The sequence below is a fragment of the Pipra filicauda genome, unplaced genomic scaffold (assembly GCF_003945595.2).
Source record: "Pipra filicauda isolate LSUMZ 115617 unplaced genomic scaffold, ASM394559v2 scaffold12_size5214236_pilon, whole genome shotgun sequence".
NCBI classification, from domain to species: Eukaryota; Metazoa; Chordata; class Aves; order Passeriformes; family Pipridae; genus Pipra; species Pipra filicauda.
The window spans coordinates 2,858,154-2,884,104 of record NW_024103763.1 but is presented as its reverse complement, the minus strand read 5'-3'; the positions used below and the strand labels follow the sequence as shown (position 1 = coordinate 2,884,104).

Genomic DNA, 25,951 nt, shown 5'->3' with positions numbered 1-25,951 from the left:
CTCTCCTGTCCTTCCCACCAGGCACCACTGGAAGGGCCTGACTCTGTCTCCTGGATAACATTCTTGTGTGTATCGGAAGGTCTCCCCAAAACCATTTCTTCAGGCTGAATAAGCTCACACCTCCCTCAGCATCTCCTCAGGGTGCATGTGCTTCAGCTTCCTCAGGCACAGAGCTTGCTTCAGTTTATCGATATTCTTCCTTTACGTAAAATCCTCATCCCATCCACAAAATGGGATGCTGTATTCTGGATGTGGACTAATGAGTGCCAGGTGAAGGAGAATTATCACTTCCCTCAATCTGCAGGCTATTAATGCAGCCCAGGATGCTGTTCACTGTATTTGATGGCAGGGTACAAGGCTGCAGCCCACCAGGACCCAAGGGTCCTTTTCAGCAGAGTTGATCCCAAACCTATCAGGTCCCACTCTGCATGACAGCAATTCCTCTTTCCCAGGGCAAGAACCGGTACTTGCCCTTGCTGGATTTCATAATGTTCCTGTCTGAAGCCCTGTGAACAGCAGCCTTGCCTTCAAGCATGTTAATTGCTCTCTCAGTTTGATATCATCTGCAAATCTGATGAGATTTACGCTGAGCAGGCATCAGGGACAGGTGATGGCTTTGGACAAACTCTTTGCCTTATAAAAAACTCAACCTCTCCTCCCCTCTTTCAACTCTTTTACATTCACTGCCCTGTTCTACATCCCAGTACAGTATCAACCTCCACCTTCCCACAGCACTGTTACATACACAGGAAATACTGTAGCTCTTATTTAGGTTTTCAGCATATCAGACGCAGGCACTAAACCATAGAAAGCACATTTCTATATGAAGTTTCTGAAGCTGTCATCTGTGAACAGCATCAAGCAAAGCAAGAATTTGCAAGTTATTATCTATAAAATGCACCTTAAACCTGAACTTCTTTTTTTTTAACATCTTATTTCCCCAGTCCAACTGGTATTTCAAAGCTGAACTATTAGCTACACAACATTAATACAGTCTCCTGTATCTGCACAAAGCATTTTCTGTGTTCCATTAGCAGAGATAAAAGTTTTATAAACTGCTGCCCACTGAGGGTACAATAAATCTTTTATCTAGTGACATCACAAAGGTAAAATAGTATCTAAAATCCAACTCATCACAGTAATTATAATAACTGAAATAACAAATGTGGATATGTGAATGAAAGGAGTGTGGTATCTGTGTGACAGATGCTGCTGTTGCTAGAAGAAATGCTGCACATAGTTCTTGTAGAAAAGTGAACCACATGAGAATTTAAGAACACTGTACACATTTAGAGGAATATATCACTTTCTACAAAAAAATGTACTAGACCTAACACATACATTATTCCACAAGTTTTTTTTCATAGCTTTAAAAAATAAAATGTATAATAAATGAGTTCACCCAAAGCTTGTCATATTGAAGCTTTAAATTTATTTTGCAGCTAGGTGACAAATTCACTGTGTATTAAAATATTATCTACAGTTTAAACAGAATTTGTGACTCAAACTACTCTCGTGTGAACCAGACCACAAGACAACACCCTATGGAAGACCCCATCTTGCCAGAACTTGCTTCCTGTGTATCATTACTGTGTTATTTTTCATTCTTTATGTCAGAATGTAATTAAATCCTCAATTCACACATTCTGAAAAAACAGTACAATTTTTTTTCATTTTCAAAATCCTTTTGCAACTTCGAAACTGCCAGAAAAAGCTGTTTGCTGTAACAGAAAACAGTGCTGTACCTTTGAGTCTCCAGATGAATGACACTGGTGCCTTTGTTGCTGCTGACAGCTTTTTGAGGAAGCCTTGTTTGGCTCCTGAGAAAAGCAACGGGAATACAAAACAACTCCCAAACACTGGCATTTGTTTGTAGGGTTGGAAGTCTTACACTTCCTTTCTCATCCACTATTCATGGAAAGAAGAGAGTCACACATCCTGAGTGTCCATTCAGCTGAAATCCATATAGAATGAATTTTCACCTTGCAGTCACCAAAATCGTCTAAGTACTGCTTTATTTTCTGCCTTTCTAGTACTTGTTTGAGCTACTTTTCATTACTGTTTCCTTTGATGCTCATGAGAAGGGTCATAGTTTTTCATAGCTAACTGCCCAGAGTAACATGACATGATCAACCCCAGCAGCTTGAAATCACAGATCCAGGAGAGAATTGAAAGTAAAAGTGTATAATTGTCCAAATAGTGAAACAGAAATCAAGCAAAGGTCAATCCAGTCCTACTAAGCCTAAAATTGTACCAGAAACATACCCATACTTAGCAATACCCTATAGGGAGCCCATATCTTAGCACATATTCTGCAGTAAATTATGCCAGTTTAAGACCCTTGCACATCTTTTCAATTCCTGGTCTTAGTCTACAGCACAAGACTTAAAAACTTACAAACAAACCCAAACAAATGCCCCACACCTTCAACAGCCTCACCACTGCAGCCTGCAGCAAACATTGGTGCCAATATTACAGCCTCTCTCCTCTCTCTAGTATCTTGCTTCTGCCTCTTTGCTGTCTTCTCTTCTATACTGCTCACCCTCAGGGAACTTAGGATTTTAGGACTTTTCTTCAGCTGTGGCCCAAACAGAGCCAGGCAGCCCTATCCTCAGGACAAAGAAAGGGACCCTAGTGCTGATAAAATTTAGAAATATTGACATAGCTCTTTGTATCTATCCCCACTCTTACCAGCTGTAAAAAACAGCTTATTACTCTAAAATACCATAATGCTGTATTGAAAACTTCATTTCTCCTTGAAGAATGAAGGGAAAACAAACACAAACAAGTCTGGTCAAAAAGATACACCAAGTCAGCTCACTTTACTGCAAAAAATACACTAAAAATTACTACCTTGCATATTTGGTAAATGATGCAACCATAATGGCCCTAAAATCTTGGTGCTGCGTCAGTAATGGTTATAGAAGTCTCTCTACATAATCCACTCATTCCAGATCTGTAAGGAGTCAAAGCCTACCACACATGGAAAGAGTAGGCAAATGAGCTTGCAAACCTGTGCATAACAAAGGTGGCTTGTGGGAACCTTCCCAGTATATGACAAGCTCTATTTCTGGTTCTGATTTCAAGTTGAAGTTTTCAGATATTATTTCTTTTAAAGAAGAAATTCCATGTACACAAGTAAGTAAGTACAAAGCAAACATTCAGTTAGGATGGAAGTCCTCGGTCTGCCTTAAGTAGTTCAAGAACAGCTGAATTTAAATGCTAAAGGAGGATGAACAGAAACTAATAGTGCAGTTGCAAGTTCAAGCTGCTTGAAAAAGGAGCTTGTGTATGAAAAGAGAGAAGAAACAAGAAAGTTAAGAGATTTTACTACATTATACTTCTCTAAAATACTGGGAAAAGCTCAGCCTACTTGAGCAAGTTGTCTGCCCAGCAAGGACTTCAGTGTACCTCCTGACTAGGACTTTTGCATTTGTTTCTGGTGGTATTTTGACTACAGCAAATACATTCACACCTTAATCAGATACAACCACCACTCACTGTGGACCAATCTGCCCCTGAATAGAACAAGGGGGGCTGAACTGGTCCTGCAGGACACCTGAGCCGTGCTGAGTCTCCTCAGAGGGATACTCTGAGCACCTTCACTAAGAATCCCTGACACTATCTGGACCAGACTCAACAACCTAGAGAGCCCTTTACAGAACCAAGTTCACAAGACACATGTCTATGGAGAGCCACACACAGAGCCTCAGGAGAAGGGGCTCACAGGGATCCTGAGTGCAGCGCTTGGCTCTTTACCTCACCCTTCCTCCAATACTGAGATGTTTCTGCAGAATGAGCAGCTGTCTCACTCACATAACCTACCTGCAAAGAGCTAGGCTTTCCCAGTGCTACCAGCATCAAAAATACCTCTAAACCTCAATCTCTGGTACTGTTTGGTACTTGATTTTGGGACAATGCCCAGTATAAACTTCAAGGATCAAAATGCTGCATTTTTTTCTTAGCCTGCACAAAGGTAACTGCAGGTTATTAGCAGATCATTTTCTAGAGGCTATGCCTCAGGAACCCAAGCTGTAAGGGAACCCAGGCCTTAAGTAAATAACCTCACATTTCACCCACAAAATCTAAATCAGGCTCTCTTGACGCCAGAAATTTTAAGACATCTTCCACCTCCTGTGTGATTCCAATATAATAAGCAGTTCTTACTTGGAAGAAGCATCCTCGATCTGAGAAATACTGGAAAAAAGGAATTGTGAGCTTTAAAAATAAACTAAGCTTGATTTCATGAAATGTTACGATTTCAAAGATATTATGGGGGCATAGAGTACTCTGGAGGCCCTTAAAATTTGTACATCCTTTTAACACCTAAAAATATAATTTTTTTGTAACTAGGATTCAATCATACTACATAGATACCAACAGCCAAATCACCACGAAAAGATTTTCTTCTAGCAAACTCTGAAACACAGTTTCTCCAAAGAAACACAAAATCCTAGACAATCCTTGAGCTGTTTTTATTTGGATCTTCTCTAATCCAATCCTACATCAGTATAAGCCACAGGAAATTTGTAAGACATTTTCCATAAGCTTATGAACTTTACAACGTGACAAAATATTAAATAACAACAAATTATGCAGTGTGATGAAAGTCCATCACATAGGAATATACAATATATTCAAGTGTACCTGTAGCCTATTAAATGGCTATTTCAACCTATAAAATCTAGAAACTAAGCACCTTATCTTCTGCACGTCAAAAACTGTTACTCATTCACATGACACATTCCTTGTCAAGCTGGAGAGAGACAAAAAGAGCGGTTAACAGCTTTCAAAGAGAAAACATGTCATTTCTCTACTGTTGTTTGCAAGACCTAGCTTTGTTTTCAGAATTTTATATTGTATTACCTTCCACGGAAAAAGTCTATTCTGTTTGTGTGTCTACATGTTGAAGTTCCCATTCACCTATAAAAAAGTTTCCTTGAAGTTATAGCTAATGCTTGAATTAGGTCAGCCACAAAAGTTACAGTTAGGAAAGTACAAAAACTTCTGTCATTTTCATTACACCAAAGTTTCAAGTTTTTTTTACTCTAGCAGTTCTGACCTTTACAGGAAACTCAGCTGAAAACATTTGAGGAAATTACTGCAACCTTTTCCAGAAGTGTAAATGCAACAAAATGCTATTTTGTGCTGCTGCAGGTACAAAATTCTAAAGCCAACAGTTCATTCCTCAAAGCTGTTGGGAGCCATGAAAAATTATGAGAAAAATCACTATCAGACTATAAGGTAATTTATCTGAGGCTTCCATGCAAAGGGAAAACCAGCTACCGCTCTTGACCCCTCCGAGATAAAGAATGCTTTTCCTTCAATCTCTTTTCTCAAAAAAACATACTTTACATTTCAAGAGACATCTGCCACAATGATTTCCTGAAACCAATATCTGCAACTTCAAACAATATATAAGTTCAATTATCCATTTCTATTAAAACCTCAAACTCTGCTGCAGAGTACATCACTGCAATATTTACCCCTCCTGAGTAATTTCCTGTGACATTTTCACTGAAACTAGTTAAGAGTTAGTGAATAATTATAAATGTGCTTAGTAACAAATGCAACACCGATATTGTCAAGAATCTTGTAGTTCTAATATAAATAAACACCATATCCTGCAGCAAGGTTGGAACAAACCTTTCCATCAACTGAACTAGCATCAATATGAAAATTATTTTCAACCAGAAAGATGGTGGCAGCACTAAAATCCAGAATACTTTCATAGCACGAGTTTTACATGAGCAAAATGACAACATTTCAGGGACAATTAAGAAACCACTTAGCTTTTATCTTCCTGGTTTCTGCATCACTAGTCTTTGGCTTCTCCTCTCTAGGGCAATACCAAGATACAGAGGGAGAACATGAGACCTTCAAGCACCACGATCAAGACTGAGATCTCTCCATTAGCTGGTTATGACAGGAGACACTTAGTAGTGGCCCTGTCAGCAAGCAGAGTGGGGAGGATAGCTTGGAAAGTGTGCCTCCCCAGCAGTGACCCCCAGCTTCTAACAGCTGCATAGATCCCATACTGCTACTGCACACATCATCTGAGCTGATAATAAAAGTTATGCTCTTGTTTCACTGCTGCAGGATTCCACATCCTCTCTCCTTTTTCATTATCAGCTTATCCCAAGTTTATAGGAAACATGTTCCCAGCTGTCTGTCAGGCATATGACATTAAATTAATACAATAAAAAAAAAAGAGACAGGGTTACAGTTCATGAGCCTCCTGGTTTGTGCTAGTACTGCCTAATTCTGGGGTTATTTCTAAACCCCAGCCTCCTAAACCTTTCTCAAACAGTTCTTTGGTTTCTGTATCTGGCCTTCAAAATCAAGTGTATTTCTGTGGTTCACATGACTTCTGTCTGATTTACAGTTTGATAGGGAAAAACATTTGTTCACCCAGTTTTACCTGTGAACAGTGCATCTATTCCAGCAGTAACACCAGCAGTAAGCAGAATGAGGCACCTCAAAGATGAGGACTCTGACGTGTTACCCTCCTTTCTTTTTCCTGTGCTACCTAAAAAAAGACGCACTGGTTTGCTCCCTCCCAGCACAACTAAAGCCTTGAACACCATCCATGGACAGTCAGCAGCACTGTTTGCATGGCTGCTCAGGTGAGCCCATAGTGCTGCCCTTGCTTCTCAGACGGAAGGACCTTATGAACACTCGAAAGCTTCCTGTCAGGACACTGCTCTGCTATTTACCATACACCCAGAACCCACTCTGCACAATCATAAATTCATTACAGAGCCATAAGTAAAGGCTTCAACAGCCCATCTGCCACGTGCATTGTTCTTAGAGCATCTAAATATTCATTTTATTACTAATTTTATTTATAAACTTAATACAAAGGTGATACTCAAACATTTGGGATAATAGTGGGGCATGTGAAAACATCCATACAAAAAAATTAATAGTTTGGATTTAGTGCAAACAACTTCCAACAGAAAAATTTACAATGAAATGACAAATTAACAGTTGTTATGAAAAAAACCCCACTAACTCCTACATCCAGTGTATTCAACATTAGCCACAAAAATACTGTGCCACTAAAGGCACAGTGCAACCTGTTCCTGCTTGAACTGCTGGTAACTTCTCTGTGATGTCCGTGTCTGAACTTTCCCTGTTTATCCCACCTCGAGATGCTACAATGCCTTCTGTACCACAGCTCTAACCACCACAGCTCTAAGGAGGCCACACTGTGCCACACTTGAATGCCTCTGTTCCTCTCCTACACACCAATGCCCAGTATGCTACAGCAAACTCAAGCTCCTCTTGTAAAGAAATCTCCACATTCTTCCTTTTTAATACAGCTTTGGTATGTCTTTTTGTACATACTTCTGATAAAAAAAGGCCTTTGGATAGGACATACACTCTTACAACTGTAGAAAGCCTTGTACTTCTAGAGAGATAAGTGCAGGCCTTATAATAAATTTAACAAAACTCTCAGATTTGTTGAGTGTTATGCAATCTTTCAGCTGTGCTTTTCTGGGAACAGGAGTGTGTGTTTCTGCATCCCTTCAGGTCAAGAAAATCTCCTTGTTCCATGCCCTTAGCCTCAGACTTTGTTCTTCAGTTTAAAAGGAGACAGCTCATATTCACCTATACCATTTATTTTGTTGGGTATTTTTAATTACCAAAAAAAGAAAAGACTAAAAGAATTGGAGGGTGGGGGAGGGGGGGAGATGGAGGCTACAAGAAACAGCAAGGAAACAACAGTAACAAAAGTGGAGAGCACAGTTTAAAAAATGTGCAACAAACACATAACACCACTTGTCTCAGAGAAAGTCAAGAAGAAAAAAGAATATACCCTCTGCTTATTGTGGTTTGAGTTTTGGAGATGTGCTTGGCTACAGCAGTGATTAGCTTCGCTACAAACAGAAAAAGCAATTCATTACATCTCAATGCACTTAATGGACCAAGGCTGAAAATTATAATTAGAGCAATTAAAAAAAGCAAATAGGAAAAGGATGCAGTGCTGGGTGCTGGATGCCATTCCAAGCCACTCAGTGCATCCTGACCCCACTGAAAAAACAACAGTATCTCTCTCTGAGATCTCACAATCTAGGTGTAAGCAAAAGCATAACAGATTAACAGACACTGCAGATGGCAGGAAGCAGGAAGAAGCAGAAGTGATTGGCATAGACCAGGTGCATAAGCACTTTAGCATTTTGTAAGCACTGTGACAAGACACCTTTAAGAAAGGCTTTGAAAAACAGCAAGTACATTTGTGGATTTTTATGTGCAGGTTCCCCAAGGTGAGAAGTACAAAGGCAGAAGCTTGTTATAAATTTATTAAAGAGGTGAGGAAAACCAAACTCATCACCTTGTCACCAGAACAGAGGGACATAGTCCCACCACCCACACGCGAGGAACTTGAGAGATGATGACCCAAAGACTGTAAGATTTAGAGTGAACATGTCGCAGAGCTGACATGGACTTTGCACTTCTGAAACCTCACAGAGAATCACACTGTATGACTGCAGCAGGTCTCACAACCTGTAGAGGAACTGGAAGCAACTTCCTTATTTCATACTGCCATCAAGTTGTCTGCTAACACCTGCCCATGAACCCCTGCAGTGCACTGTCCTCCCCAGTTTTAATCTGAGGCTGAGAATTTTTTTTGCTGCACATATTTAGCAACAAATATGAGCAGTGGGATAAAGGGGAAAAGGCACTGCTGCAGCAAAGATTGTCATGGGGAAGATGCTTGACGACCTGACTCTTTAACTGGCACCCTCATCCTCCTCCTCTCCCACCTCCATAACCTTTATGACAATGGATGGCCAGCCAGGCTTTCATCAGCTGGAATTCCTGCCTTTCACCTGTGTTTGGCAACAGAACAGTACAGTCTGTGTGTGTTTCAGCTGCCCAGTGGTCTCAACACAAACACACACACACACATTTGTGCAGGTGCTTAGAAACACACATGTGCTCCTTCCTGCATTCGTGAGTACTGCGGTAAGGTACTGTGGGGAGGCACAAAAGGTGCTTCTTGGGCAGTTTCTCCTCAGTTCAGCTCAAGCAGAATGAAATTATTCAAACAATTTCCAATAGAATTAAATTTTTTCTCACAAAGGTTCCATTTTAACCCAGAAATTAGAAGCATTGTTGCTTTACTTGAAAGTGCAATGTCATTCCTCATTTCTTCGAGCAGATAGTGGGATATGCCAGAATTCAGCATGCTGATAGTTTCCCCCACAGGCACCTGGCCATATTAAAAAAGCCTGCTGTAACAGACTACAGTTTTACAGGGTGATAAATGGATATTTCATGTAGTAAAAATACTTCTGCTGTCAGTAGGAAAAGTCTTGTGCATATTACCACATAAAGCTAAGTTGATAATATATACAAGAAACTACTTAAATCCATTAATTTCCAGGGTTGTATTTATGTTCCTTCTCACAACAATTTGAAGAAATGACCAATACAGAGAAAAAAAGAGACAACATAGATTTTTAAAATAAAGTGATGGGAGGCAGTATTACAAATTGTAATGTGTTAGATAAGCAGATAAGCTATCTCTATGACACAGACAGGTTTAGAGAGACAAAGTAACAAATCCTTTATGCAGAATCCTATCACAGACCAGATGATCCTTAGCAGCAGGATTTTCTAATGAGAACATTAACTGACTCATCCAGTGTCTTGCATTCTCTGTTTAAAATCATACAGATGAATTTTTTTATGAAAGGATTTATCTTTTCTAAATGATGTTGTACAGTAAAAAAGAAACAAAAAAAATAAACCCACAAACAGAAAGGAAGTCACTGTGCTACACAAAACATACAAAATAGAAAAAATACTGCACCACAGAATTTCAAAATTTTAATTTCAACCACATTTAAAAAAAAAACCTGGTGATGGTCCAAACAGCCATTTTTCTAACCAATGAACAAGTCATGAAAAGTTACACAAATTCCTATAGAAGACTTTAATCACACGATTCTGCATTACAGAATGAAAAACTGCATTACAGAATGAAAAACTGCATTACAGAATGAAAAACTGTGTCGTAAAAAGGTTAGGGCAAATTACAGACGTTTCTATTGTTCTTTGATAGACCTCTCTTCAAACACCCTATTAAACCATCACAATTACTCAACCTCTGCAACACAGCTAAAAAGGTTTTGCAGACAAGTCCACTGAACCTACCTAAGGAGGGCAAGGGTTGGATGATACCCCTGCATGTAAAATGAAAACTGAGACTCCTGAAGGTGCATCAGTATTTTAAAAGACTACCCTCAGACAAGCTGAGACTTTTTTAGGAAAAAAAGGGATCATGAAAATATTTAGCTGGAAAGATAGTCACAGTGTTACAGGATTTTTAGGGCTTTGTTTGTTTGTGTAACCAGTTGTATGAAAGCTTGCAGGAATTAATGAAATAAGATCCTGGATTAAATCAGGGTTAATGAGATCAGGAATAGACACATCATTATTCAAATCACACACCATGTGAACAGTGTGCACTGCCAGACTTGTAAATCGGAGATTAGAATTTAACACTCTTCCTTCTGCAGTCTGACAGTTTAGGGCTAGAGGTCTCTTCATAACTATTGCTGGCATCCACCTGCCACAGCTTCCCGAAAAAATGTATTATTATTCCAGTTTTTCCTGGTACTAAGCACCAACAATTTCAAGAGTGGACTGACAGCAGAAGCATTCCCTCAGAGCTTCTGACAGTCGCGTTCCTCAACAACCCTTGCAGCTGTCAAGCAAAATTTGTTATTTAATTATTTTCCATCTTAATCTGACCTTGCTTCCTGCAAACATTACAGCAGGTACAGGTTAATTCATGTGAGTCTGGAATGGGGCCATAGACGTTGTGGATTCCTTTTGTCTGCTAGAGCTTCTCCATTCCAGCATGTTGCTGATATGCTCATATCCAGAGATAATTTTTTAGGGGGGAAAAAAAAAAGTATGAAACTGAAAGATTCAGAAAAACTATTTTAATAATCCCCATTAAAGATGTCCCAGAATCATGGAAATCCCTTTATAAAATGTAGGTCACGTGTTTCTTTGGAGGCATTAGACTTATCTCTAAAGGTTTGATATTTAGAAAAGATAGCCCTATTCATAAAGTCTTAATAGCTGGGAAAATTGACCCAAACCTTAAACAATGTGTCTCAAAAATTCCCTGGCTGCAACACAGAAATGCAGCAGCTGTCCTCTACACTTGAGACTGCTTTCTCTTAGTAGAGTAGAGGTTTCTGGGCAAAGCTTTTCATGGTAGAACTTTCTAGGCTCTTCATATGTTCTATCTGGTCTTTTACAGCCATGAAAAAGGAACAAGTAGGCAAAAGGAGATGTATAGGTCAATCTATTCTAGCAAAACAACCTTCTATGTTTTGGTCTTATCCAAGAGAAAAGAGGTATAAAGAATGCAAGCAGGAGAAATAATCATGCTCAACACTGATCCAGAACAGCAAAGAGTGTTTCTCAAGACTAAAAAATGTGTCATAAGTGCTACAACTGCCTGAGAGGGTTTGATATGCCACTGGTATTTGCAGGAGAGGTGCAGCCTAGCATCACAGATGGGAGATTTGGTGACCACGATCCTCACCTCAAATTACTCAATCCCCTAATTACTCAATGTTTGCAAAAGAGATTGGCATGTTACCTTTGAAGTAATGCATCATACTGAAACTACCTTTGCAGTTTCTCAACCTACTGTTTATTCAGCCAGCATGAAACTTTAAACAAACTTTCATGCATATCATAGCCACACAGACTCAATGGCTGGTATTAAGAGAAGAAAATAAAAACAGTAGAGGACATATTATGGCCAAGTCCACATGAAAAAAAATGATGTATATCTGCTTGGCACACTCAGCAGGATTCCTGTTCACAGATGAGCTGCATGAGAAAGTATGATCTTTGTTAGGATAAGTCTCCTTTCAAGGAGAGACAGGCATTTTATGGTTTTTCCCAACACGCCATGTGGCACCAGTGTGCTCTACCAGTTCACTGCTGTTATAAATAAGATAGAGGCAGAAGAGAAGTACTAATTATGTTGTTCTGCTAAGGAGAAAGGAAAGTTGGAAGATGAGACTTAAAGAAAGCAAGCAGACAATAGGTGTATAGGAGTCATCAAGGATGAAGAAATGGTGCAGTCTGACCAGATATAAAGGTATATTGGACCCCCAGCACTGACTCCTCTCAATCTGCTCGCCTTGCTGAACATCACTAAATGATGATGATGCAGACTGACTCAGAGAGCAGAAACAAGATTTCAGCAGCTACAAACCCCTACGGAAATTGCCTTTAAGAACTTTTTAATTAAAAAGCTTAATACATAAGTTTTCATTTTTACATTTAAACAGTAATCAAGAGGAGAAAGTTGCATATACTATACATGGAAGACCTATTTTTTGATCTAAGCCTAATTTATCACGAATTTATCAAGAAAACAACACTGTCTCTATTTAACCTTCAGTCCTTTAAAGAGAACTGGCTGATGTTACTTTTTCCTGGCCACTTCTCATACATTTTTTGTCCCCTCACCATGTAAGTGTTGCACAGTCAGTGACTACTTCACTGAATTTGTACTTACAGGTATTTTCAGACCTATGTATTTTCAACACATATTTCATTATCTACCATCAATGCTAACACTAAATTTAAGTTGGCACAGACTAGAGGGCACGAGGAAAGAGTTTCTTTCCTTTGTGAACACTGTCAAGAGTCACATGAGTCCACTCAACAGCTGAAGTGCTGGAGAATGAGCCTTCACCTATGAAGTGGGGAGAGAAGTAACTGGTATGATCAAACAGGTTTGGTAATTACTAGTTAATCTGCTGAGGCCAGATATTCTACCAGCTACAAGAAGTTTGTAAACAAACAATTTTAACACACTGAATCCTTAAAAATCATGTTTATCATTATTACTTTATACATATTTTAAAAAAAAATCACTCACTTCCTCATCTAAATAAGCTTTATCTCACATTCACTGCGGCCAAGTCCACACAAATAAACATTCTGTAACTGGAAAGAGTCACTAAAAAATGAAAAAGGAAGCTTGAGTATAATAAGGGCTATACTAGCCAAGTACTGGTCAATTCGATGTTTCCTGCATTCTTAGCTATTTATTAAATACACACGCAGGACAAAATACACGGTCTGGTCTCCGTTTATTTACACAGTTACACAAACCCTTAAACAGAACCAAGCACCCCTTAACAGTAACACCATTTACAGTTTAATGGGAAGTCATTCGTCATTAGGAAAACAAAGGCTGAAGACACAGGTAATCAAAACAAGTATTTCGGCTTCTCCCTCTTTATCCCATGACACAGTGTTTTTTCTCCTAGGTTCTCCTGTACCTCATAACATTGTCTTCAGTATGACACTTTCACTGATCAGCGATGAAAAATAGAGTACTTCGGTTTTCGATAACATGAAATTTCCTCTCATACTTCCAAATTTTGTTTTATTCAAATCTATTTACAGGATACATATACGCAGTTCTAAGGGAAATCCTATATTTGCCTCAGTTTATCTTTGAAGTTCTTCCTACTCAGAATTTAAATTTCAAGAAAGTCATTTGCTATACAAAGATTCTTCTAAGGCCAGAAAATAAGACTTTCATTTAGTTGCTCAGGATTCCTGGTAGATCAGCGGCACCTTAAAATATTTACCCAGATTTCTGAAGTGCAGAAGAGAAACTGGAAAAGCACACTATTCCCTTTTCACAAAATCGTAACTCTGTCCTTGCCTTCAGATATTTTTCACTCACTCAAAAATTGTGGCAGTTAGCCACAAATTACACTTTTCAACTAAGTATTCTAAAAACATTACTAGCTGTGGATTCAGTAAGAATCTTTGGCCAAGCACTTTTACCAGCTCTTTAAAATTTATAGCACATTTTTAAAACAAGGGAGAAAATGCTATTAAATCGCAAGAATTATCATAACTATTTGTCTTGCATTCTTAATTGACACACACACACATGCGTCTCATACACAATAAGCTTAACTGAACAAAACCAGAGAAAAATAGAATCTTCACAGTGCGTTTCTAAACATCAGCAATTTTTAAAGTACCCTCTGGAGGACACAGCTAAAGTTTACTTCCAATCTCTTCTCACATCACATATTTACATTTCTTTCCTTATTTTAACAACATGAGATGTCAAAAAGCAAACATGCCCTGAAGACTCTTTCAATCCAAGGTACTTTTCCACACTCCACTGTTCTACAGTGAATAGTCCTAGGACATTATTTTGTATAAATGAAAACCAGAACAGTTCAGTGTATTTAATAAGCAAAAGAAAACAAAAAACAAGCAAATTATCTAAACTGCCTTAGTATATGCAAATCCTTTTAAGAATGCATAAGGTAAGACAATAGTCAACTGACAGTCATTTATACTCTGTTTCATTTTGTAGGCTTTATTTCATAAATTTAATATTTCCCAGTTAAGTGGGTGCTTTTATGCAATTATTTTAAAAAAGAACACTCTGACTCTTTCGACTCTATTCCCCAGTCACTCTTTGAATGAGTGTCTGTTGGATAGATCAGAAAATCATCATCATGATCAGTAGAAATTCTGACCAAATGGACTGTAAGACAAAGCTGGGAAATCTAGCTGATTCGTGGCACTTGTGAAAGTTTTTTCTTATCTTTTTCTTGAAAAAAGCCATCCCATTTAAATGCTGTAGTTTTGAAAAACATGGAAGTATTTATTTAGATTTTAACATGTTGAACTCAATTCCATGCTTATGTGATCCAGGCTGAAGCTGAAGGAGCAACACTTATAGCACAAGCATCACTTGTTAACTCCAACCAGGCAGTAACAACAGCCAGCCCCTGGCTGAAGGAGATGAGAAGTTTTCGATTTTCAGGGCGAAGAGTAATAATTCAACAGGGTTGAACACTGCAAGAAAAACTGCTTGGTAGCTCTCATCCTGTCACTGTACATATGAAAAGCTAGCTTTATATATTTGTAAGGACTTTCATGGCAGAAAAGTATATTAGACATGCCTTTTTAAATTCAGAGGAAGTAACCTCAGAGTTGCCCTATCCAGATGTCAGAGAAAACAACAAAACAAAACCAAGCACCTGTATCTGACCACAGACAGATGTCACTTTTGCCCGTTGCAGTGATGTCACCTTTACCAATGCAATATTCTCAAGGCATTATCTTTATAACCTTTTATGCTGCATGTGCGTCCTGCTGAAATACTGAATCTCAGGAAGGCAAGCAGTAAAACCTCCATGAGACACTACCATTACCATTTTGTACAAACTGTCAACAAAAAAATAAGCCTCAAAAACTGAAATACAGGTTTGAAGATGCAGGTTTTACTCACCATATAACTGTATTAAGCTGATGATCATTTCTAAAGCAGGTTTTCGCTACAAACAGCTGAAAATCAAAAACTCAAAGATATTAGAACCAGCCCCAAAGCCTGTACACAATCAAAATTTCTTTCTATCCCATTTGCTTGGGGGAAGAAGAAAAGTCCACTGTGCAACTAATAGTGCTCAGATGCCCTAAAGGGAGAGATAGCTCTGCTAACTAGACAGCCATCAAAGCTTGGAAGGTTTTAGTTAAGATGCAAAACAGCAGAGGAATCCTCAGACTGGGGGTGGGATAGGGGAGAGGAATAAGGAGAAATGAGAGGGAAAAGGAAACTTAGCAACATGTAGAGCAGGTAAAGAACCCTTCAACATAAATGTATTCTGTCTTGCCACACTGCATTCTGCCTTCCACCCTCGGAAACTATAGAGGTTACCTGGTAAGAAAATAAAAGCAATCCAGTTTTTTTTTTTAAAGGAAACACATATGCTGAATTAGAGCCAAAACCTACTGAAAATGTCTGAGACTGGAAAAAAAGACTCTAAACACCATAACATTTGTACAAGGTGGTATTCACCTTTTATCCAATGGAGCTCATTCAGTTTTTTCCCTGGTGTGTTGAGGTATTCTTTTGTAAATTCATAGCTAGAGTAACTATGCAAGAAAGCTTCCAGAGAAGCTGGCGCTTGGGACAGGCTGCAAAACAGCCCTTCTGAATTTCCTTTGACTACAGCAGAGTCCTGTAAACACCCTTATAACAGCCCCTTTACAGCCTGTAAGTATGCACTACAATAATAGGAGGTTGTGCTGCTGAAAGGGAAAGAAATACAAATTCTGCAATTACAGGTGTCTACAGTAGTACAGTAACAGGTCTTGCTAGCACGTTTCACCTCATTATACAGTGTACTTGAGAAGAAGGAGTTTGTCACCAAAACTCAGTGTTCCTATAATAACCAAGACTTAAGAGGAGGGAAAGTGGAGAACGTAAATAATGAAAAATGAACTGGGCATTTCAAAACAGGGATTAACAATCCATCAGGCTGGGCATCAGCTCCAGTCAAAGATCTGGCTGTGGAAAGGGAAACTCTCTCCCTTGAAAATCAAATCAGTCCACAGATTAGGTTGCTAAATACAAAACATGTCCTAACAGAACCAGAAGTCTGGCAAAGCAGACACTGGGTCTAGAACAGCAGGAACACGTAAATCAGCAGGCACTGGTAGTCTAAAACCCAGTCTATTATTTACAATGATGAACTGAAGAGAGAATAGAGTGAATTTGCAAATTATTTTTTCTTTAATATACATAGGTAAACATATATAAAAACCACATATAAAAGATATATTGCTTACTAAGGACAAACTGTAAACTGTTCCTCATCTACCTCTGCCTAATCACTTTGCTGAGATACTGACTCCCTGCTCCCCAAGGACAGCAGTTACAGTGCTGCATGAGAGCACCAAGTTAAAGTCTGCACCTATATTTTCTTGAAAAATAATTAGCATCTGCAACTTTGTACATATGGATTCTGAGTGGTAAATACAGAAAAGCTCAACTCCATTACAGCACAGTACTGCAATGAGCAGGAGAGGCATATTAATAGTATATCACCCCCAGGGTTACATACATACATACATATTCTCAACCTGATGTACAGATAATCTCTGTAAGGTATTATTTGTGAAAACAAAGGTACAGGGATTAAAGATGTACAGCAAGCAGCATAGATTAGCTCCCAGCAGGCCAAGTACCAAGTTAACCAATTCAGTCAGCTCACTTTTATTTTTTTTACTTTTATCTGAACATTTCTTCTATCAGCATATATTGCACACTAAGTCACAAATAGTCATCTGCCTTGGGAAAACTAATGCTAACATATTATTGCATTTTAAAATGTACCACTAATGCAATTTGTTCCTTTCTATAACACTTTTCCCCTTCAATAATAGAAATGCAGCTCTTCTGAGTAGACTTGTAAAATAGTATCTACAAACTATAATACACATCTAACTTGTTTGGGTTTTTTTTCCCCCTCTCATGGCTCAGAAAAACAAGTAATTACCCAAATTACAGATTTTAGAAGTTTATGTTACTAAGAGGTAGGTTGTGGGCAACATCAACTCAGTGATTCACACATGATGTGATCAAAAAGGCAGGTATAATGTTACCCTGTCCTCCTGCACCCTATGGAGTGTAACCACCCTATAGTTTTGGTTTGCCCTACACTTTTTCAAAGTATTAAAACTAAATGCCATTCAGCCACCTCCTCTGTCACATTTAAATTCTAAGTGACAACTTAGCTGGAAGAGCTAATTTAACAAAGAGAACAGGTAATTTAAATAAGGCAGAGGAGGCTGGACTTTCTTTTCTCAAAAATTCACAATGATTTTTCCTGAGCAAAAGAGAGCAAGCAAGGAGTCAGCGAGATTAGATCACAAGTCAATTTTCATACAAATAAATGGAAAAAATTATGTGTATCTACTCAAATAATGCAATTACATCTTATAATAAAGAGGAAAATGGGCACTGGAAGTAGTATTAATAGTATTTCTTCAATATTCAAAGTATCAAGCCCAGAACTGGCAGGTTATATACAGCATTATATAGAAAACAACAAAAACGTTGGGAGTTTTACACTCCCATTTGAGACATAACAAAAAACACTCCAGTGATGAGTTAATTCAGAAGAGTCTACTGCCTGTTCTTCTCAACTATCCATTACTGCTGAGTGCTGGAGAAAGGGCGCTGGACATCAGTGCTAAAGCAACTCCTTCATTTTAAAGTGTAACCTCTTGTCCTCACACAGGGATGACGGTACTTCTACTGACATGCACTGATTTGAAACAAATAACCTGTGCTTTCTTTGGTTACCTAAAGAAGACCAAGTCTGTGGCATTGCAGTCCTATTACCTTGTGTTGCTACTGCAAGCTTAATGCAAAAATGCAATTGTTTTCTGAGTATTTTCAGTCCTTTTGCCACAGCCTTCTAAAAGCCAGAGTAGCCCTCTGCTTTCCAAAATAAGCTTGAAAGAAGTGAGGACTAGAATCACTTCGCTAAATGGAAGTGATACAATCCCTTCTATTACACATAGAAAGGAACTTTGATTGGCACAAGAAAGGAAAACAAGCATGTATTTTTAACCAAAGGTTTTGCATTTACATTTAATAGCTGTTGCCTTCTCCAGCTGCTTAAGCAATAAGCCGTAAACCAGGACACACATTTTTAAGTTTCCTTTCAAAACCTGAAGACTAATTTCTTATTCCCTCATGCCAAAGCTCTAAAAGCCTATGTGTAGAAGTCAAAGAAGAGCTCTGCCCTTCTCTCTTCCACTAGGTACTAACTGGAATGTTCCTCTAGGCTCAAACTGAGCCAAGCCTGTGAAGCAGGAGTCTCCATACTTTAGTGGCTGTAATATGGAGGAAGCAATACTCTGAAGGTTCTTCTGCTGGTCTTCAAGGTATCCATAACCCAAAAATACTCATCCAATAAGTTCTGGGCTAGGTTTTGTCCCCTCAGTGGTTTGGGGAGTGTTTTTTTAAAGTCTTTACAAACTAGGTATGAAGGTTCAGACTCCACACAGAAAAAAAATTCTAAATCCAGTAGGAAATGCACTCTAAGCTGTCCTACTGCACTAGGAATGGAGCTGCAGGGACAATCAAACTGCTAACACAGACTCAGGAGCCCAATCCCACAGCTTAAAAAATGTGCTGAATTGGTGAAAGGCTGCCAGACACCCGGGATCATTGTGAGCTGCCATGGTTACTAACTGGGTTTTAACTCTGCAGGCTCTAAACACTACCATGTATAGAACCAGCTATAGAGTTAATTAGTTACAGAGAAAGGAAAAACTTGTAGTGTGGCAGAAGGGGAATCTCACATGGACAGTCATCTGCAGCTTAAGTATATGAACTTTCCAGAACTCTTCCAAAGTAAGCACAGAAGATATTAAGGTTATGGCCCATCCTTTCAGGCTGTTCTTAAAAAAATTTCAGGATATTATCTCTGGTTTCTCCTCCCTCACTTCTCCCTCCCCCCCAATTACTCTACTTCAAATAATCTCTGAGGCACAACAAGGGACATCTCACTGCCTCTGTTTCACAATCCCGACAGCAGTTAGCCATCTAACAAAATAATGCTTCAAGAAAATAAAACTGGACGGAAGAGGGGAAGCTAAAACTAAAAATGGGTGAAGGTGGAGTGAAACAAAGTGAAATAAGATACTAGCATCATATTTTCAAAGAAGGCTCATTTAAAAATAACACTAGAAGTAATATCAAATAATTTAAAAGGTCAACCAACAGAAAATGCATTTCATCACTTATGTTCGTCACTGTCAAGTCATCACAGCTTTGACAAATCCTGTTAAGTTACATCACTTCTGAGACCTTTGCAGTTAACATTAGGCTGCTTCAGGTAGGCCACCTCCTCCTCCTCCTTTTAAATTATTTTCAGAAATGCCATGCAGTATGTCTAATAGGTGAATCACAGATTCTTTCTATACTGCCTCAAAGACAGGCAAATTAATTTTCTTCAGAGTAATGAATCTTAAGTAAAGAGACAACTTCAAATTTTAATAAATTTGTAACTTTTGTAAAAATTATGAAAATACTTCCCTTAAGAATTGGTAAGATATCCATAAGAACATTTCATTAATACAAAGTTTCCTTTATTCAGGAAATAGAGCAACCTTTTCTTCAAAATTTCAAACAAATGTCCTTTTTTTTAAAGTGAGATGAATATGTTACATTGTGCTAGACCACAAAAATTAAGGAAAAATTATGCAGCTTAAATAGTTTCTCTCTTCCCTACTACATACTCTGCACTGTCACAACTTCCATATCGCCACAGCCACAAATTCTACCTCCATTCAAAGTCTAGCAGAACAAAAACATACCTCATGCTAGCATGCCTGAACCACTTTAATATGCCTAGCACATATATCTGGACGAGAGGCACAGTTTTCCATGTCCCATCAGTCCGAGTACGCACCCTGGATCTTTGGAGAGAGTCTCCCACGCTGCCTCAGCTCTGTGCCTGCCACCTGGGCGAGCTGCGGCAGCAGGAACGGGAATGTGAGCGCAGGGCAGAAATCATTTTGCGAAACACTGATTCCACAGAGATACCAGCCTCCCAGTGAGCCTGCTAACAAACTGGTCTCTGGCCAAATAAACTACTTCTGTCCTTACACAGACACCCCTTTCCAAATAACAGTGAGAGGGGAAACAAAGTTTTAAGAAAGGTAACGTGTGTGAGTAGCTAACACATTATCCACTTCTTTCTTCATATCAGCTTTGGCTTTGTCACATGAATCTGAACATATTCAGAAAAAAAAAGAAGCCTCATCTGTCTTTCCAGCACCATCAGAGAGTCCATAGGATGTGAAATAAGTGTTCCTTTTGGGCACAGAGTACATTGTAATTCTCTTGGGTACATGTGCACAACATAATATCAGATTTAGTCTTAAATACATTGTAAATGTCCCTGTAACTGTAACATACAATAGAATTAATCTGCTAGGTCATAACATCAGTCTCTTCTACTCAAAAAAGTACTGCTTACACAGTTAACTTGGGTTTGTTGGTTTTTTTCCCCAAACAAACTGGTAAGTTAAGATTCCATATATCCGGATACAAAGGATTTTTGCTCTCAGTCTCTGTAATTACTATGATGCTTCATCAGATAACACCTCAGTTCTCAGCTAGGCTACAGGAAGAATAACTCCTCTCCCTCCCAGACTCAGGCTCTCCATTCCCTATGCTGAGCACTCTGTGGAGGATTTTACATACTCTGTAATAAATGGCAAAAAATGGTGACAGCAGCCATTGAAGAAGGCCTAAGGGGGGTTTAGTTCCTCTTCTGCCTCAGAACTAAATAAAGGGAAGAAAACAGTGTGGGAGATGACAAATGCATTCTCAGACTCCTCAGAAATTGTAAGAACATGGAAACAACAATAAAGGCTATTTTCATGAGCAGCAGAGAGCAACCACAGATTGTGAAATAACCCTGAGGCACTTTATTATGGTGATTTAGACCCATTCACCATCTCAGGGGAAAATCAAGCCTCCTATCACCACCAGCAAAAAGCCAGTCAGTTCCCACCTCCTCACCCCAAACAGTTTGCACCATTTCATTCTAATAACATGCAGAGGCTTTCATAGGAAGCTCATTCCAAGTCCAACTGAAGGATCCAGCAGTAACAATTCTGGTTGAATGAACACATCATACAGGGCCTTGCTACTGCCAGGTCAGACAGCATGTCAGCTGGAGTGGAAAAAAAATTAAAAATAAAAATATCCCTTCATTTCCCAAAGCTGAAGCCCTCATAAAGAAAAGACTCGGAGTGATCCCTAAGTCCCCTCTCCATAGCACTCCTGGTGATGTGCTCAAATAGGTGAATCCCTACGTTAAACTCCATGCTGATGAGAAACAAAAAAGTGAATTTGCAGTATTGTGAATACTGGAAAGAAATATTTCTTTCACCTGTGCAACCAAGTGTGTTTACTTTTTTTATTACCTTTAACATGAACAAATTTTCTAATTTGAAATTAAAAATATTTCATTTCATTCAGAAGAATTTCCAAAGCATACAAAAATTCCTAATATTATCTTTCATTGCTTTTTCTACTATTCACAACATCTTTAAATTGTCTGCAGCAAGGAGTGAATTCAAGCAGGATATTTGTAATGCAATTACTTCCCTCATAATAGTTATCTGCTTCTAAATCTATTTAGTGGGTTCTGGAACAGTACAAATTTTGTAAGGGTGGCTCTGCCAAGAAATGAGCAGATATTAGATATTTCAGTCAATACTGTAACTGTTTGTTGCCTCGGGAGATATTTAACATTTGCATATCAAGCTGGAGCCTTAGTATTCAAGAGCTAACAGTTTAATGTACACATGATGCTGCAAAAAAATGCACTCTTTGGCATGTGGACACAGATCATACACAGAGGTAACTATGCCTGCCACAAATAACATTTTATATCAGATAAATAAAATTTGCAAGTAAAAATCCAATTGCCTTTAATTTTTTGCTGATACTTTGTATTTGGAATCTATTCTATTTTTTTTCTTTTCATTTATTTCAAGCATCATGGATGAAAACAAGGCTATAAAATTTGGTTGAGGTAGCAGTTAAAATTTTACTGCTTTTTAATAGCTTGTTAGAATTAAAAATAGGGAAACATTTATTTAGTACAAAAACTTATTTTCTTTGGGTTTTATTTGTCTAAAGCTATGCTTGAGGTTACAAGTTCAACAACAAAACTGACCCAATTTTGTCCCTTTGAAAAGGTAACTTACATTGTACAAATCTCACAGGATCCCAGTAGTACTCTCCATTATTGCAAATTATTTCCTATTATGAAAACTGTATTTATCTAGGTATTATCTTGACAAATTTTTAAAAAACACTATATAACAAAGTGTTTGAGATTTAAAAGGAGAAATGTCAAAATTCTCTTTTTATATTTCTAACAAAAATATATTTCTAGGAAAAAAAAAACACCTTAGGACAAAGTAGTTTTAATTATGGTAAGATCCTAAACCTTTAAATAACACACAGTTAGAGGCATGTTTTAATATGTCATGCCTTTAAATATTACCGTGGGTAATATTTATACAAGGAATATGCTTTTTGGTATCCACATAAAAATCTCACAAATAGGGTAGAAAAATAATAATTTGAAAATTAAAATAAAATGTAGACAACTGACAAATTTAGTAATAGTTGACAGGATCTCCACAGATTCCAATCTCATTCACCATGCTACATGTGCTGGGATGCCTGAATGTATTTACTGCAAGGCTGTGAGAAGGAAGGCAGAGCTCCCCTCTCACAACAGCTCCCAGTTGTGTCAGGTGCACAAACGGGCACCAGGACTAAGCCTTGTGCTTCCAGAGGCCCCTGTGGTACCACTGCAGGAGGAAATCCCCAAAAATCAAGTTGGGAGGAGCAAAAGTACTAAGAGAGGAAAAGCATTTAGACTAAAATGAGGATCTGGATCAAAAACTTGTTGGGGAAGAAAACAAAGGTGAAGCAGAGCAAATTCAGGGTGACCTGAGATGCAAGGAGGGGGAGAGGGAAAGGAAACAGAGCCAGGGAAAAGAGGAGGAGGCCTGGCACAGCTGAAAAAGATGACAAGCTAAAGAAGCCCTAGAGGTGGGATCGAGGAAAGAGCAATGATACCTGACAACGAAAGGAACAGCATCGCTGAAGCTTAAGAGTAGAAGGAGGTAGGAAGAAGGGAAGGAAAGCAACTGAAAAAAGATACAGAGCCTGAATTAAAAAAAAAAAAAAAAAAAAAAAGACTGGAATAAGGCAGGAGCCTTGTAGTAAAACACTCTGTTACCATGTAAATAACTAGGTACAATGGCCTTTCCTGGAGTGCTGCACACAATTCTGCAGTAAAGGACTAATCACACTTAGGGAGGCAAAGCAAAGGGCTGGATCGATCAGTGCAAATGACACTTGAAAGGGGAAATCAAAAGAGCTTGGCCTGTTTGATACATTGAAAATATGTATGATTATTTTCTAAAAATACATCAGAGGGGAAGGAATAGTAAAATAACAGGAAGGGAAGGAACTATTTAACCAGAAATACAAATCATGAGAATTAATAAGCCCAGATCTCCCAGGAATAATTTTATGCTAAACAAGTGAGGAATTTATTTGTAGTTGGTCTTTTTTGGTAGTTGTTTTTTTGCTTAGTTGGGGTTTGTCCTGTTTTGTTTTGGTTTTTTTAAATCATAAGAGCAATATCTTCAATAACATCTAAAAAGAAGAAAAATAATGTATTTTTTTTAAAGTCACTAAACCTACAAAGCCCTGTCAAGCTAACAAGCCGAAACCCTCCCTGTAAAAAATCCCTCAACCACCACCTTTAAATCTTTCAGAGAAAAACTTGCTGTGGTGATGAGATGAGCTCTCAGAGGTGTGCAGGAGCAGCAGAACACTCACCTGGAGGCCCTGCCCAACAGGATCCTAAGCTGGGGCTGCCTTTCTTCTCCCCCACAAACAGCCCCAGAGCTAATAACATGCTCCAGTCAAAAGCCACACGTGGTTCTGCTCCTTGCCAGTTTTGCTTTTAGCCTCTTAATTTCCAATGGCTACAGCCAAAAGCAGGGAGCCAGCAAAACATGGTTTACTGAGACCAGCACACAAAGACAGCATTTTGTTTTGTTTTGTTTTCAAGCTCTGTACTCTGTCTGACTTTGAAATGCCCGTAATGCTCTTCTGACATCTGTGCACAACTCCTCCACAGCTGAAGGAAAGCAGCATTAGCTGAATTATTTTTGTAATATAGAAATGTACTCTACTGAAAGACCTGTAAACTGAAATAACAAAGAGTTCTGGATCTATTCTGGGATACAGCGTAAGTCAAAAGTAACACACACGCACATTATCTACTTTGACAAGAGGCTTTGTTCTGTTTTTAACTGCTATTGAATCAGCATCCTACTCACATTTAGAGTAGATCTACTCATATTTAAGGGTGAAGTCCTGTAACCATTAAATTAAATAGGAACTATAGTATTGAGTGGAGACCAGAATTTTACTCCAGACAAAACATTTACCTTGGAACTACAGAATGCAGTAGTTACAATTGTTTAATGTTTCCATTCAGGAGAAAAAAGGGTACAGTATACCACAACTGAAAACATTTCATTTTGGCTTAACCAAAGTGGTTCCAAAACAACCAGGCTTCCCTTTAAGCAAAATTATCTAGAAATTAACCACAAGTAATTTACCATTTGTTTGCTATGAGGAAAAAGACACATTGGCCCCACAACAGAGAACTTCAAAAAACAACTGGTTAATTGTATGTTTCATTCAGTGCTTCCTGGGCACAATTTTCATGAAAAAAGGCACAAAGCCATTTGTGGGTAGTATAGTCATGAATACTTTTTAGTTTGCATAATTGTTTTCGAAAGGTCTTCTTTATAGGACCTCTAATAAATATTTAAACAGGAGTAAAAACTCTAGCTAATCCATCTTCCAACACAGGCAGGCTTCAGCCCACCCACATATCTATAATCCTTTTTGCCCTAACTCTTGACACCGAGGATATTTTATGTTATTTCTCTGTAAAATAAAAACAATATCTGTTAAAGTCACATTGTTCACAGATGTCTGGCAACCCCAAAACAAAGGGCTTCAGCTCTGATCATATCCACATCTCAGACGTTTTGTTCAAAACTGATTATTCCTTTCTTTCTCCTGCAAAGAGCATTTTGAAGGCATGACCCTATCTTAACCAGCTGTTTTGTCCACCTGCATATAGAGACACACTGACAGAGGCTACTCCAAACTCATGTATGTCTTTGCCACAAGTTAACACTAATTTCCACTGATCTCAAAACTTTTCACATACGTCACACTTTCCACAAATGCTGAGGGTGGGAGAAGAATACACAAGACCAGCTGCACACAGAAAGATACCCTTCTTCATAGGGCAGCTTCCACCTCTTGTGTGAGCACACTGAAACCAGACCCGTAAGAACAACACAAGTGACTGAGGAAGAACAGCCGATCACAGTGAATGGACTGCTTGAGTCCTCCATACGTTCCAAATGAGATTAAATCCTTCAAAATGCACCACAAGATCCTACGTCCTAGCAAGAATTCTTTGACATC

General features: G+C 38.6%; 1 protein-coding gene across 3 annotated transcripts in view; it reads right to left on the bottom strand.

The window, feature by feature from the left end:
• The window catches only part of SH3KBP1 (SH3 domain containing kinase binding protein 1), a 214,933-nt gene that overhangs the window by 141,043 nt on the left and 47,939 nt on the right, over positions 1 to 25,951 (bottom strand). The window lies entirely within an intron of this gene.